Source organism: Cnephaeus nilssonii (genome assembly GCF_951640355.1).
Source record: "Cnephaeus nilssonii genome assembly, chromosome: 10".
In the NCBI taxonomy this organism is placed as follows: Eukaryota; Metazoa; Chordata; class Mammalia; order Chiroptera; family Vespertilionidae; genus Cnephaeus; species Cnephaeus nilssonii.
In genome coordinates, this window is record NC_137081.1 from 74,213,636 (window position 1) to 74,227,810 (window position 14,175).

The 14,175-nt window shown below is 40.1% G+C and overlaps 1 protein-coding gene across 1 annotated transcript in view; it reads right to left on the bottom strand.

Moving 5' to 3' along the window:
- Positions 1-14,175, bottom strand: part of THSD7B (thrombospondin type 1 domain containing 7B) — a gene marked incomplete at its 5' end in the record, with an annotated part of 754,786 nt that overhangs the window by 42,362 nt on the left and 698,249 nt on the right. The gene's annotated exons all lie outside the window — the stretch shown is intronic.

Genomic DNA, 14,175 nt, shown 5'->3' on the forward strand with positions numbered 1-14,175 from the left:
AGGAAAGACCCAGAGTTCTTTGATAAATCATGATTATCTGTATACATGTAGGCATCTGTACAATAACTACAGGGAAGAGACTATTGAAAATATTAAACATAATATTTAGAACATAAAACCATTCTGTGATTCAATGTAAGTAGTTTTTGGTTTTGTCATTTGACCACTCTTTCTTTTTTTTCTTTTTTCTTTTTTTTTTTGTTGTTGTGGCAAAGCCTGCATTTTTAATCTCCCATGCATAATTAGGCACATGGAAACCATTTTCATCAATTAAATGTACTCTGTACTCTCAAATAGGCTTCCCCTTTGCAAGAGATTAATTCATTTTGAATGTTTAAATTAATGTAAAAAGGAAGACTGTCCTTTTGCCCTCAGATAGTCTAACCCAATAGAAATAACCATACAGAACATTTTAATGAGGAAGTCATTTTTAAAACCCTGGAACAAACAGATACACAGAGAATTATGAAACCAGTATTGCTAATAGACCAGAACTTTCCTCCTATTTGGGATGCTCTCTGAGCCACCAAAGACAAGCCACTGCATGCCGTGGCCTTTTCAACAAAATAAGCATATACATGTGAACTTCAGAGATCTCCTGCAAATATCACTTTTCCTGTGGGTCCACATGTTCTCTCATATAATGCCCTTGAGCCTAGTAAACATACCAGCCACATCTTCAAGCTCCTTCTATTGGAATAATCTCCTTTCAGCCGTCCTACATCCTCTCCTTCCCCTTCCTCAGAACACTAATCAGGTCTTCATCAGTGATGGTCGTTCTTTTACTAAAGATAAATTCTCTTCTTTCCCAAGTAACATTCCACCCATGCTTAGAAATTGTCCTATATATGTTTCTAAACATATATACATACATACACTTACATGTTACACCTGCCCTTATATTATTATTATTCGTTGTTACCCTGGCTTCTTCCCTTTTTATAAACTCATTGAGGGCATGGTTTCTACTTGTCATATCACTTCCTGAAATCTTGGTGTGTAGTTTACACAGTGGCTGTTCAATAAAGACCGTTAAATAAAGTCAAAACAACACAATTCCAGACCCAGAAATCTAAAGAGGTGCAGACATGCTTAAACCCTGGGAGAAATAAAAATCTTTGAATTAAGGCAACCAGACCATCATTTTAGTATTTGGGATATTTTGTTTATTTTTATTCCTTTTACCTTTTCAGATATTATAGCAAGAGCACAGCGTGTAAACTGAATCTTCGCTGCTATTAATCAAAATGATAATGTTGGATTGCACTGAACTATGCAGGGAAATGCCACTTTAAAAAAATTTAAGTGTTTGGAGCCATTGAAAGACATTTACTACTCATGTGACTTTATAGTTGGAAACCTGTCAATACTTGTAATTTTATATTTTAATTGTATTGAGTGATTAAGAAGTGCCATTAAAACTAGATAATTATTAATTATCTGTAAATGAATCCCTTGCTAAATGCTTACTAATAATTTATTATTAGTTCACTAATTAATTTGTTCACATGAGAAGGAATAATAACTTAAGTAATATGCCAGTGAAATAATATGAAATTATCTCGGTAGATACTCCTGATTACTTCTTTTCTACCTTAAAAAATGTCTGGACCAAGTGAATATGTGTAAAGACTTAAGTGCCAGCTTAGTGTAAACCATCAAATAAAGCAAAAGAGAAAACAACACACGCACATATGCCTGTACAAATGAAATTGCTAGGTAACCTTGAACAACTCACTTACCTACTCTGTACTTCATTTCTTTATCTAAACCTAGGTAAGAAAGGGGTATCTTACCTAATAATAGAGAAACATGAAAAGTGACTGTACCTCCACTACGCCCACAGCCAATCAGAGTGAGTATGCAAATTAACCCAACAAAGATGAAGGTTAATTTGCATACACACCTGGGTCCTGGGAACCTCCTCAGCACCTAGGTCACTCCCAGACGGCCACTGGGCAGAGGCTTTAGGTTTGGGAAGGGGTTGAGCCTGCGATCGGAGGGTCAGGGGTCCCCCTTCCCAAGCCTAAAGCCTGGGGCGGAGGCTTTAGGCTTGGGTAGGGGCCGAGCCTGCGATTGGAGGGAAGGTGAAAAAAATCAATGGAAACATATCCTCAGGTGAGGATAAAAAGAAAAATAAAGAAAGAAATATCATATCCTTTGAAAGACACATCTTGAAAATGCTTAAAGAAAGTTGTCATTTTTTCATGGTGAAGAGACTGGAGTCCGTGTTGATGAAAATACCTTGGTGGCTGCGGTGACTGGCAGTGGCTGCAGCAGTGGGGTGATGGGGTTGGCGCCTTCCCCTGATCAGCCAGTCGCCTCCTGCAAAGGGAGGCCAGACTGCGGCTTAGGTCCACTCCCAATGGGGAGTGGGCTTAAGCCATCTGTAGGACATCCCCTGAGGGCTTCCAGTATGTGAGAGGGGGCAGGCTGGGCTGAGGGACCCCTCCCCAGTGCACAAATTTTGTGCACCGGGCCCCTAGTCACTTTATAAGATTTAAAATTTTCCTCACAATATTATCCCACTCTAGTCTCTAAGACTGCTGGATATGGTTTTAAAATATCCTCTGGAACCTTACCTGTCATTCATAACCATGTAGAAGTTGCTAACCACTTTCTGGAAATTAGCATATTGAAAACTAGCACTGCAGCTAACACTCTAATACTTCTTCTATAAAAACAGGCAAAGAGGGGAGCATTAGTAATAAGATCTACGAACACAATCCAACTTAAACTTAGGCAGTATTTTCATATTCCACCTGCTCCCCTGGTGATCCATGCACTCCCACAGTGGGAGCGCCGCTCAGCTGACCGACCAGTCCCGGTGGCCCACTAGCCCTGTGCCAGCCACTCCCTCCCTCAGTAGTCCTGCAGGTCCAATCTCTGGAGAACAGGCCAGGCACCAATGGACCAGTGCTGCCAGCAAGATCCCTGACAGCGCTGCTGGCCTCCTGGAAGTCAGCCTAGGACACTGAGGCCACTTCCCCTCCCTAGATGCTCCACAAGGAAGAAAAAATATAAAAGTGGCCTCCAGGTGGCTCCCAAGAACCAGCACGGATGTCAGCAGGAAGGATCCAGATCCCGGGCCAGTAAGTATGTCCCACAGCCCACCCAGAGGGCCGATCACATCTGCCCCCCACACCCACTTCGGGACCCCACCTGTGCACAAATTCATGCACCAGGCCTCTAGTATTTATATAAAGACATTTTGTCAAGTTTCTGAATAAGAAAGCAATGTGTTGATTACTAACCTAAAGTAAACTCTAAGCCACTTCCATGATAAACATCAATGTTATGTAGCTCAAGTTCATTTGCTAGGAAAGGAAATGACCAATAAGACCAGTTATAGTACTCCTCACTTATCCACAATTTTGCTTTCTGTGGTTTCAGATACCCAATGTCAATCATGGTCCAAAAATATTAAATGGAAAATTCCAAAAATAAGCAATTCATAAGGTTTAAACTGTTCATGGTTCGAGTAGTGTGATAAAATCTCACACCACCTCACCTGTTATGTGAATCATCCCGTTGTCTGGTGTATCTACACTCTGTATGATTCCCACCCATTAGTCACTGCATATTTATCTCAGTTTTCAGATCAACTAATGAGTCATGGTATTGCAGCACTGTGTTCAAGTCACCATTATTTTACTGAATAAGGGCCCCAAAGATTAATGATGCTGACAATCTTGATATGCCAAATAATATTCCTTTAAGTAAAAATGTGTGTGTATATGTATAGGAATAAAAGATAGCATATAAAAGGTTCAGTACTATCCATGGTTTCAGGCATCCACTGGAGGTATTGGAATGTATCCTGCACAGATAAAAAAAACAACAACTACTATAGTTTCTTGTACATATGACCCTTTATGAGATTAGATTTTCTAACTGATTACCTTTCAAATCCAGCACTTACCTTAAAGTTCAATCATTCCTTACAACATTATTCCTTCATACTTTTTGTCCTTTCTAGCAATAAGGCCTTTACCCATAGGTCTGACCTGAATATTTGTATTTGTCAAAATTAAATCAAATATCCCTTCTATCATCCTCTACTGACTTCCTTGCTCCCCTATAAATGGAACCACCTTATGTAGTACACATTTCCACTGCACTTGTACATGTATTGATGTGTGTGTGTTCCTTCCCATGGGCTATGTAAAAAAAGAGCCCATGTCTTAATTTTCCTGGAAATTGAGAGGCTTGTCCTGTGTCTGCCATACAGTATGAAAATAATAAATATTTGTTGTGTAGAATAGTTTGGTTTTCATCAGCAATATGACTGGAATTTTGTAAGTGGCCATTAGCAGACAAATGGTCAACCCGGGACTGTGATCATCTTGCCTGAATGTAAGGATTCTCCATAGGTCTCTATCTGAGGGAATACAATCATTTCTATAATTTTCATAAATTTTCTATAAAATTTAGATGACAGTTCCCAGAATAATAGTCTATCACTAAATTAATAAACTTATTAATAAATCAATATTTATTTACCATCCTATATAATAAAGAGGTAATATGAAAATTGACCGTCACACCCTCACACAAGATGGCCACCCCCATGTGGTCATAAGGTGGCCACCACAAGTTGGCAGGCAGGGGAGGGCAGTTGTGGGTAATCAGGCCAGCAGGGGAGGGCAGTTGGGGGCGATCAGGCCAGCATGAGAGTAATTATGCGTTGATCAGTCTGGCAGGGGAGTGGTTAGGGGGTGATCAGGCTGGCAGGGGAGTGGTTAGAGGGTGATCAGGCTGGCAGGCAGAAGTGGTTAGGGCAAATCAGGCAGGCAGGCAGGCGAGCAGTTGGGGACCAGCAGTCCCAGATTGTGAGAGGGATGTCTGACTGCTGGATCGGGCCTAAACTGGCAGTCAGACATCCCCAAAGGGATCCCAGATTGGAGAGGGTGCAGGCTGGGCTGAGGGACATTCCCCCCCGCAAGTGCATAAATTTCATGCATCAGGCCTCTAGTATTAATGATAACAGATAACTTAGATATTTTAAATAAATCCATGTAAGAATGTGTAATTTGATATTTTTATCATTAACACTGAACTATTAAAGTTTAATAAAACCTGGCATAATTCCAAGTACTTGTGAATTTAAGTTACTCTGCAAATATCTTGTCTGGAGATGAACATGACTCCAAGACCTTGCCTTGTCAGCTCCCATCAGATATAGACACCCAATGCCTTTATACTGTTACAGGGTTTATCTGATAATTCTGAGATGGACTCTCCCTCAGTTATCCAATTAGCCTTCCTGTCTGCAGCTGTGCTATTTCTCTCTATATCTTTCATGAGGCAACAATGGATATATGCTCTGAACTTGAGTTTCATTTGGAAAAATGGGGTGAAAAGATTCACAAAATACCATTGCAATGTATTATAAGGAAATTTTAAATAAAATTAAACCCGTTCTCACAGGTTGATAAGGAATGAGAAAACCTCTAGGGGAGAAAAATCCAAGACTGGAACATTGTTAGTCATACCTTTCATATTTAAATTTTATTCAGAGATTCTGAGGGGATGGCTACAGAAGTAAAAAGTTCTTTGCACTTTGCAGTGCAATAAGGAGAGCAATGTCAAAAATATATAGACAATGTGCTCAATAAAATTAAGTGTCACGTTATCTCCACAAACCTCAAACTATGAACAGGTGGGACCAATGATTGAAGTTACAGGACCTCTGTGCTATCAGCTCCCAATAGGAGAAGGCAGAATGTAAAAAAATAGCATCTGACATATTCCAGAACATCAAAATGGAAAATTAAACCTGAGAGGAGATGTTTCATACCCTCAAAGCCGTAACTATCAAGGTTCCATGGAGAGGTTGGGGATCTGATGCAGTCTGGGTACCAGGGACTCTTAACATTAATAAGCCAAAGCCCCCTTCCAGGAGGATTTCCTGCAAGAGAAACTTGTGGGAAGAGTTTCCAAACTGAGCAAAACAGGGAACTAGTAATAAAGAAAAAGGAGGGGCCAATAAACAAAGCAGGGAAGGAAAATGAATCCAGTAAAATCTCAAAATAAGCTGTTTTATTTTTGAACACTGAGAGAGAAAGAGAGGGACAGAGAATGAGAACACACCTTGGACCATGAAGATGGAAGTAGGAAAAAACGACTTCTAAAAGTTCACAAAAATTGATTTTTCAGAAAAGTAAGCAAAGAAAGGGATCAAATTAAAGCTCCACAAAACAAATTAAAGCCTGGAATAATTCCAAGTACTTGTGAATTTAAGTTACTCTTCAAATTTCTTGTCTAGACATGAACATGAGGAAAACGAAAATAAAGGTCAGAAATAGCAACCCCATAAATTAGAAAGTGCAGAGAAAAATAAAGGCATGGGAAACAGATGAAAAACTATTTCAAAACAAGCTAACAGTCATTTAGGAAATGAAAGAAGATATGAAAGAATAACACAAATAGGAATTAGAAAAACCAGAACTGAAATGATAAGCCTCAATAAGTAGAAATAAAACTAAAATCATTTTCAGAAATAAAGAGAAAACTAGGAGAAACAGAAGAAGAAAAATACAACAAATAATGCCTTAGTAAAACAAAAAATGAAAAAAGAAAGAACTGCAATTAAGTGAAACTTTTAAAAAAGAATTTGAGAATAACTAGTGAGTAGGAAAGTGAGGCAAAATAGATGCCACATGCATAAAATAACATTTTATAAAAAGGAAAACCTAAGAGAACAGAACAACACAAAAAGACTTAAGAAAATTCTAAAGTCTTAAAACTACTATTTAAAGGATATATCAGAATCACTAATTCTGAGACAAACTAGTAAAATTATTATTTTAAACATATTCTTTTAATATCTAGGCAGAATATGAGGTGGTTTATAAAGGCAAAACAAATTCAGATTATCATTAGACTTTGACAGGAAAAATGCAAAACCATCTATATACACTGAGTGGTCAGATTATTATGATCTCTGAACGCATAATAATCTGGCTACTCAGTGTATATCCTATATAATAAAAGGCTAATATGCAAATTGTCCCCTTGACCAGGAGTTTGACCAGTAGGCAGCCTGGCCAACTGCCCATGTCCCCTCCCCCTGGCCAGGCTGGCCAGATCCCATCCACCTATACACAAATTCATGCACCGGGCCTCTATACACACACACACACACACACACACACACACACACACACACACACACACACACACACTAGAGGACCGGTGCACGAAATTCATGCACGGGGGGGTGTGTGTCCCTCAGCGCAGCCTGCGCCCTTTCCAATCTGGGACCCCTAGAGGGATGTCCAACTGCCCGGTGGGATCGGGCCTAAATGGGCAGTTGGACATCCCTATCACAGTCCAGGACTGCTGGCTCCCAACTGCTCGCCTGCCTGCCTTCCTGATTGCCCCTAACTGCTTCTGCCTGCCAGCCTGATCACCCCCTAACCACTCCCCTGCCAGACTGATTGATGCCTAACTGCTCCCCTGCCAGGCTGTTTGCCCCCAACTGCCCTCCCCTGTAGGCCTAGTCACCCCTAACTGCCCTCCCCTGCAGGCCTGGTCACCCCTAACTGCCCTCCCCTGCAGGCCTGGTTCCCCCCAACTGCTCTCCCCTGCAGGCCTGGGTCCCCCCCAACTGCCCTTCCCTTCAGGCCCGGTCACCCCCAACTTCCCTCCTCTGCCAGCCTGGTCACACCTAACTGCCCTCCCCTGCAGGCTTGATTGCCCCCACTGCCCTCCCTTGCAGGCTTGGTCCCTCCCAACTGCCCTCTCCTGCTGTCCTGATCGCCCACAACTGCCCTCCCTTGCAGGCCTGTTCCCTCCCAACTGCCCTCCCCTGCTGGCCATCTTGTGGTGGCCATCTTGTGTCCACATGGGGGCAGGATCTTTGACCACATGGGGGCAGCCATCTTGTGTGTTGGAGTGATGGTCAATCTGCATATTACTCTTTTATTAAATAGGAGATATATATATATATATATATATATATATATATATATATATATATATATATATTGAGTGGCCAGATTATTATTCGTTCAGAGATCATAATAATCTAGCCACTCAGTGTATATAAAAGCCTAAGTGACCGTTGCAACCTAAACAACTGAATGGACGACCAAACAGGCTGCATGGGGCAACCAGGCCAGCATTGGGGTTAGTGAGGGACGACCAAACGACTGAGCAGCAGGCTGCGTGAGTGACCAGGCCCGCATGGGGGTTAGTGAGGGACGACCAAATGACTGAGCATCAGGCTGCATGGAGCAACCAGCTCGGCAGGGGGGGTTAGTGAGGGCCAACCAAACGACTGAGCAGCAGGCTGTGTGGAGTGACCAGGCCGGCGGGGGTGGGGGGGCAGTGAGGGGCGACCAAACGACCCAACAGCAGGCTGCGTGGGGTGACCAGACTGCCAGGGGGGCAGTTAGGGGTGACCAGGCCAGCAGGGGGTGGGCAGTGAGGAGAGACCAGGCTGGCAGGGGGGGCAGTAAGGGGCGACCAGGCCATCGGGGGGGCAGTTAGGCATGATCAGGCAGGCAAGCAGGTGAGTCATTAGAAACCAGTGGTCCCAGATTGTGAGAGGGATGTCTGACTGCCGAGGGTCCGACTGCTGGTTTAGGCCTGATCCTTGGCAGTCGGACATCCCCTGATGGGTCCCAGATTGGAGAGGTTTCAGGCTGGGTTGAGGGGACCCCCCTGTGCATGAATTTTGTGCACCGGGCCTCTAGTAGTAAAGATACACAAAGAAAAAGAACCAATCATGATCTAAAGATTTTATATCCAGAAAAGCTGTCAATGAAAAGACCATAGATAAACTGTTGACAACATGCAGTAACTCAAGGAATATCATTTCCATGAGCCCTTTCCTAGGAATTTACTGGAGACTGAATTTTATGGCAGGAAAGTCATCAACATAAAGATTAGTGGTGAGCCAAGTTCACACGTAAAACTTAGATACAGGCTGAATGCTCTCAAGATAGAGATAAATACAACAGTAAAAGAATGAGGAGGGCCTATGTAAAAACTTTAACATTTTTAAGAACTTATGTTAGTGACAAGTATTGGTATTATTATTACAAGAATGTTTTCTGTATTATGTGGGATAAAGTAAATGTGTAATTATGATATATTCTTTATCTCCAGTGTCCTTGACAAAGTCAATTCTTAGTATAGAGAAAAGGAGATATAGATGTAAGATGGAACTTAAGTGAACTCTTATAGTTCATCATTATAAACTCGTGAAATATTTCATCTCCAAAATAAGGGAAATAATAGTATATATTTCAAAGTTCTGTCTTCTGAAGTGGACTACAAGGAGTGGAAACTAATAGCAGGCATGGGAATCCTGGGACATTAAAGAGCCCTTTCCATTAAAAGAGGCCAGAGCTTTTTAGAGAAACAAAGGAAATGTGGAATATGAGCCTGACACATCTTATCAGGTAGCAAGGAAGTTAACGATGGCCACCAGTCTTTATTAAAATGTTTGTGGAACAAATTATCTGAGTATGAATATAGCTAATAATGGAAAAGGTTTAAAACACATCAAGTTTATTTAAATCTATAATTTCATAACTACACAAAAATAGTCACATGCAGTTAAAGATGCTAGGAAAAAAACTTATTTTGAAAACTGGTAAGTAAAGGGCAAGTACACATTTTTCATGCTGCCTTTTCTAAATAGAATGGATCAGTAGTTAATTAAATAGCAGTTGGGGTAAAATTTCGCCTTACAGAAGTAGTTCCACAAGTAAGTGAGGAAAGATTATAGAATTGGGATGTTCCAAATTTTTCTAGTATTTCCTAAATCATAAAGACTCTAGGAATTGATCACCAATGACAGCTAAACTAATAAAAAGAGATAATCATACACTGTTTGCCTTCTGAAAAGGAGCACACATTCTATGGTCTTGCTAAAATAATGAAATTTGAATTTAATTAGACCTCTATATACAACTCCTAACTTACAGGAATTTTAAGGACAGAGGAACATGTAAGCCTCACCGTGGGGATGAAATTTACCAGTTAGACTGGATAATTCTATAGGAGAGATGGCCTGTTTTCCATATCAATAAATTGCTAGCGCCCTAGCCTGTTTGGCTCAGTGAATAGTGTCGGCCTGCAGAATGAAGGGTCCCAGGTTCCATTCCTGTCAAGGGCACATGCCCAGGTTGTGGGTTCGATCCCCAGTAGGGGGCATGCAGGAGGCAGCCCATCAATGATTCTCTCTCATCATTGATGTTTCTATCTCTCACCCCCTCTCCCTTCCTGTCTGAAATCAATTATATATTCCTTAAAAATAAATAAATTGCTGGGAAAAAGGAGAAAGAAATGAGAGGGAAAAACTAGATAAAAGGAGATGTAAAGGCATTATAAAAACAGGCAGAGCTAAGCAATTATGTCTAGTCACACGGCTTCTAGTTCTAAAGGAAAAGATAATCATAGAAGTCAGCTCAGCGTTGGCTTTGAGGGAAGTGAGGAGGTTATAATTAGGAAAAAAACTGTGAAGCACTTTGTGGACAGCTGACAGGTTTCCACCTCCTACGCTGGTGGCTGTTTGATGACTAAACTGAACACTGTTTTTTTTTTGTGGTTTTCCATATTTGTGCTAAAATCAATATTTTAAAAAGTTTAAAAATTTTCCCTTGTCATCCTTGGTTTCTTTTCATTTTGGGATATGAGAGCAGACTTTTCCGAAGTGTGCTGTTTTCTGGTGTGTTAATAGATCTGAAATTGCAGACGGATCACGAGAATTCTCGCTTCACATTACACAGTGTTTTACAAAGTATCATACTTTAAAAATATATTAGCTTGTAAGAACATGTAATAAATAACTTCAAAATGCAATGGGTATTTAATTTTAAAGCGTGCCTTTAACATTTATGTAAAATGTTTTTTGTACTCGTTCAATAGAAACGTATCTGGCCACTGGGTAAAGCTAGCAATGAAACTACTGGTCCGCAATGTGTTAAGAGAGAAAAGGGTTTGATAAGCAAATGCATTTAGGACACATTGAGATGCAGAGTGCTAACAAGAATTTTTACAATAGATCTTTACTGGGTTTGCAGACTCTTCTATTATGTCACTAAAATTTACTCTCCTTTCTCCCTGGGCATAGAACTGGACCTCATTCCCCAGCCTTCCTGGCAGCTGGTGTAACCATGCAACTGAGTTTTGACAAATGGAAGGAAGTGGGAGGCTGTCTGTGACACTCCACTCCTGACCCTAACGCCTCCCATACACCTTCCTCCATTCTCTTCACCCTCTCCCATGAGCTGGAATAGTGATAACCACGGTGACTTTGGATGTCAAGATGGCAGACCCTCCATTAGCCTAGGTCCCAGAATGACTGCATGAAGCAGCAAATGCCCTTTTTCCATTGAGAAAACCCTCTTAGGACTGTTTTGTGGGAGACAAATAAATTATATTCCATTTGAACCAGTACAATTTGGTTTTATATGTTTTGGCAAGTTACAACTACTTCACTGTACATTGTGGCTCTCTAAGAGTCTCAGATCTTTAGTATCAATTTCGCATTCTATAGGACACATTTGGGGAAATGGACTTACAGACTTAAAGATATGAATGAACATGAACTTCTTTGTAAATTATAAAGTGGTTAAATTATTATCTATATGAATCAATTGCTATCCTTGAAAACTCTTCTAGTAAGGTTTCCAAACACTTTAAACAAATAGTTTTTGAGAATACATTAAATGCAAGGCACTGCACCAATGAATAAAACATCACCTCCGGGAGGATTTCCTTTTATTCTCTGGATTTTCAAGAGATCATATCTTGTCTCCATGAAAGACTTACAATTACATTTTAAAAGGACATGTTTAAGGATTTAAAAGGAAATATAGTTATTTCATCCTCCCTATAAAACAAAAGTATTACTGAACTTGCCTCTGAGGAAGTTAAGTTCAATTTACTAATTTGTGTGTGTTGGAAGGTAAGGTGGCAGGAGGATGAGGTTGGTCTTAGTCATCCAAAAAAGTGTTTTTTCAAATGTTGAGTTGTGACGTATTGCTGGGTTGTGAACACTCTATTAATAACTGACACTTTTATAATGCTTACTAAGTGCTGGTCACTGTTTTACATTCTTTAAATTAACTCATTTCATTGTCATAATAACCTTATGATGCAGGTCTATTATTTCCCTCATTTTACAGCTGGCACAGAGAAGTTAAGTAATTTTATCAAGCTCACACAGCTAGAAAAGGGAAGAACCAAGATTCCAACCCCGTCAGTCTTAGGCTATAGAGTCCATGCCCTTCACTACACTATCTTGGTTTTCAGTTTATTGGATCAAAGACAGCACCTTTAAAACTCATAGCATAGCATAGAAAATGTCTGTCACATACTCAGTGAGAATATTTCCTGAAATGGTTATTTCTGTTTACACACACACACACACACACACACACACACACACACATACACACTAGAGGCCTGCCAAGAACCAATTCCAGCATGTAATAATTACAAGAGTTCCATCAAAAGGTTGATGGGACTTGGGGGGCTCAGCAAGGGTGAGCCACATATGTAGTTTACCTGTTGGAAACTTCCCCCAAACCTGAATAGGATAATTGTTTGCTGCCAGAGAGCTCAGGGCATTTTATTGCCTCCTGTTGGCCAAACACCTGAAGAGCTGTAGGCTATTCCCCAAACTGATAATGCTTCTGTATTCTACCCTTTGATTCCTTACCCTTTGAAGTGTATATTTCCACCTTGCCTTGGGACAAATTGTGCTAGAATAAAAGCAGGGTCAAGTCAAGGAGTCTTCAGTTCCTTTTAGCTGAAGCTCCTCTGACCCCCAGTGCCTTTCAAAATTATCTTTTATCCTTGGACTCCTTCTTAATCATCTACGCACAGCCCCTTTCTCCAGAATGCTGAACCCTTTGTAAGGCTGGGAAAAGAACCCCGGCATTATGGCAACAGAATGTGTGACTGGACCTGGACCCTTACAGCACCAACACTAATGGAAAGTTTCTGGAAAAAGGACTCGCCTGAGTGGAAAACACCGGAATGATGGTCAAGTTTCTGTGCCCATGTCAGCTTCGGAATCCCACGGATCCGTAAGTGCGTGAGTGATTCTTTGTGTTTAAGTCAGATTATTATAGGGGAAAATTTGGTCAAAAGGCAAAATTATCAAGAAATTGGAATATCTAAAGGTACTTTTTAAAATCAGGTTGAAAAAGAGTACCGTGGTCATCTTTAATATGGTTTCTTGTTCAAATCATGAAAAACCTAATTTGTTTGGAGGATCAAAATTCTGTAATTTCTAAAAAGCCACCAGACCCTCTGCCCCTGGAGAGGAGAGACTGGGCAGCTAGAGAGATTAAAGCTGTCAGCTCTCTCCTTAGGAGATTACTCAATGTTTTGTTTAAAAATTATAGAAGAACTCGCAGGGAAATGCAAAATTTGGCAAAGGTCACCTTGGGTGCTAATAATTACTTTGGAAAGCGAAAAAGGAAAAAATTTAAGATGAAGAAGAGGGGAAGACACAAGAGAAAGCAAGAGAGTGGGAAAGATTGAGATTAATAGTGTGCTTAGAGAAATCAGTCAGAAAACATTAAGAACCTTATGATTTAACTTATATGTGGGATATAAAACTGAAAGCAACAAATAAACAAATAAGAACTCATAGATGCATACAACAGCATGTGGGAAAGGAAAGGTGGGGAGATAGTAAAGGGTGAAGGGGGACAAATCTATGGTGACAAAAGGAGATTTGACTTTAGATGGTGATCACACAATGCAATATGCAGATGATGTATCATAGGATGGTATATATAAATATAACATGGTTTTCCTACAGTGTATCATGGTAAAAAAATATTTAAAAGCCACCAATCTAATAAAAATGCTTATTAAAAAAATCTTTCCATTAAATAGAGTGTCATGATCATTATTGCAAAACTGTGTTTTATTATATAGGTTTGTTTTTTTCAAGTATAAACTGTAACAGTTTTTAAGGGGTGGATGTTCATTCTTTCTAGAATATTTCTCTCTACCATAAAAACTATTTGTCTCTTTAAACACTAGGATTCATTTCAGAAAATAATTATTAAGTTTGTACCTAGAAAACTCACATTTATTTTCAATATATTTCAATATAGTTTAAATATAAATCTGTAAGTAAAATCAATTTCTTAAATATACCCATTCTTATAGGAAGTGGTTAGGGGTTTAGGTTGA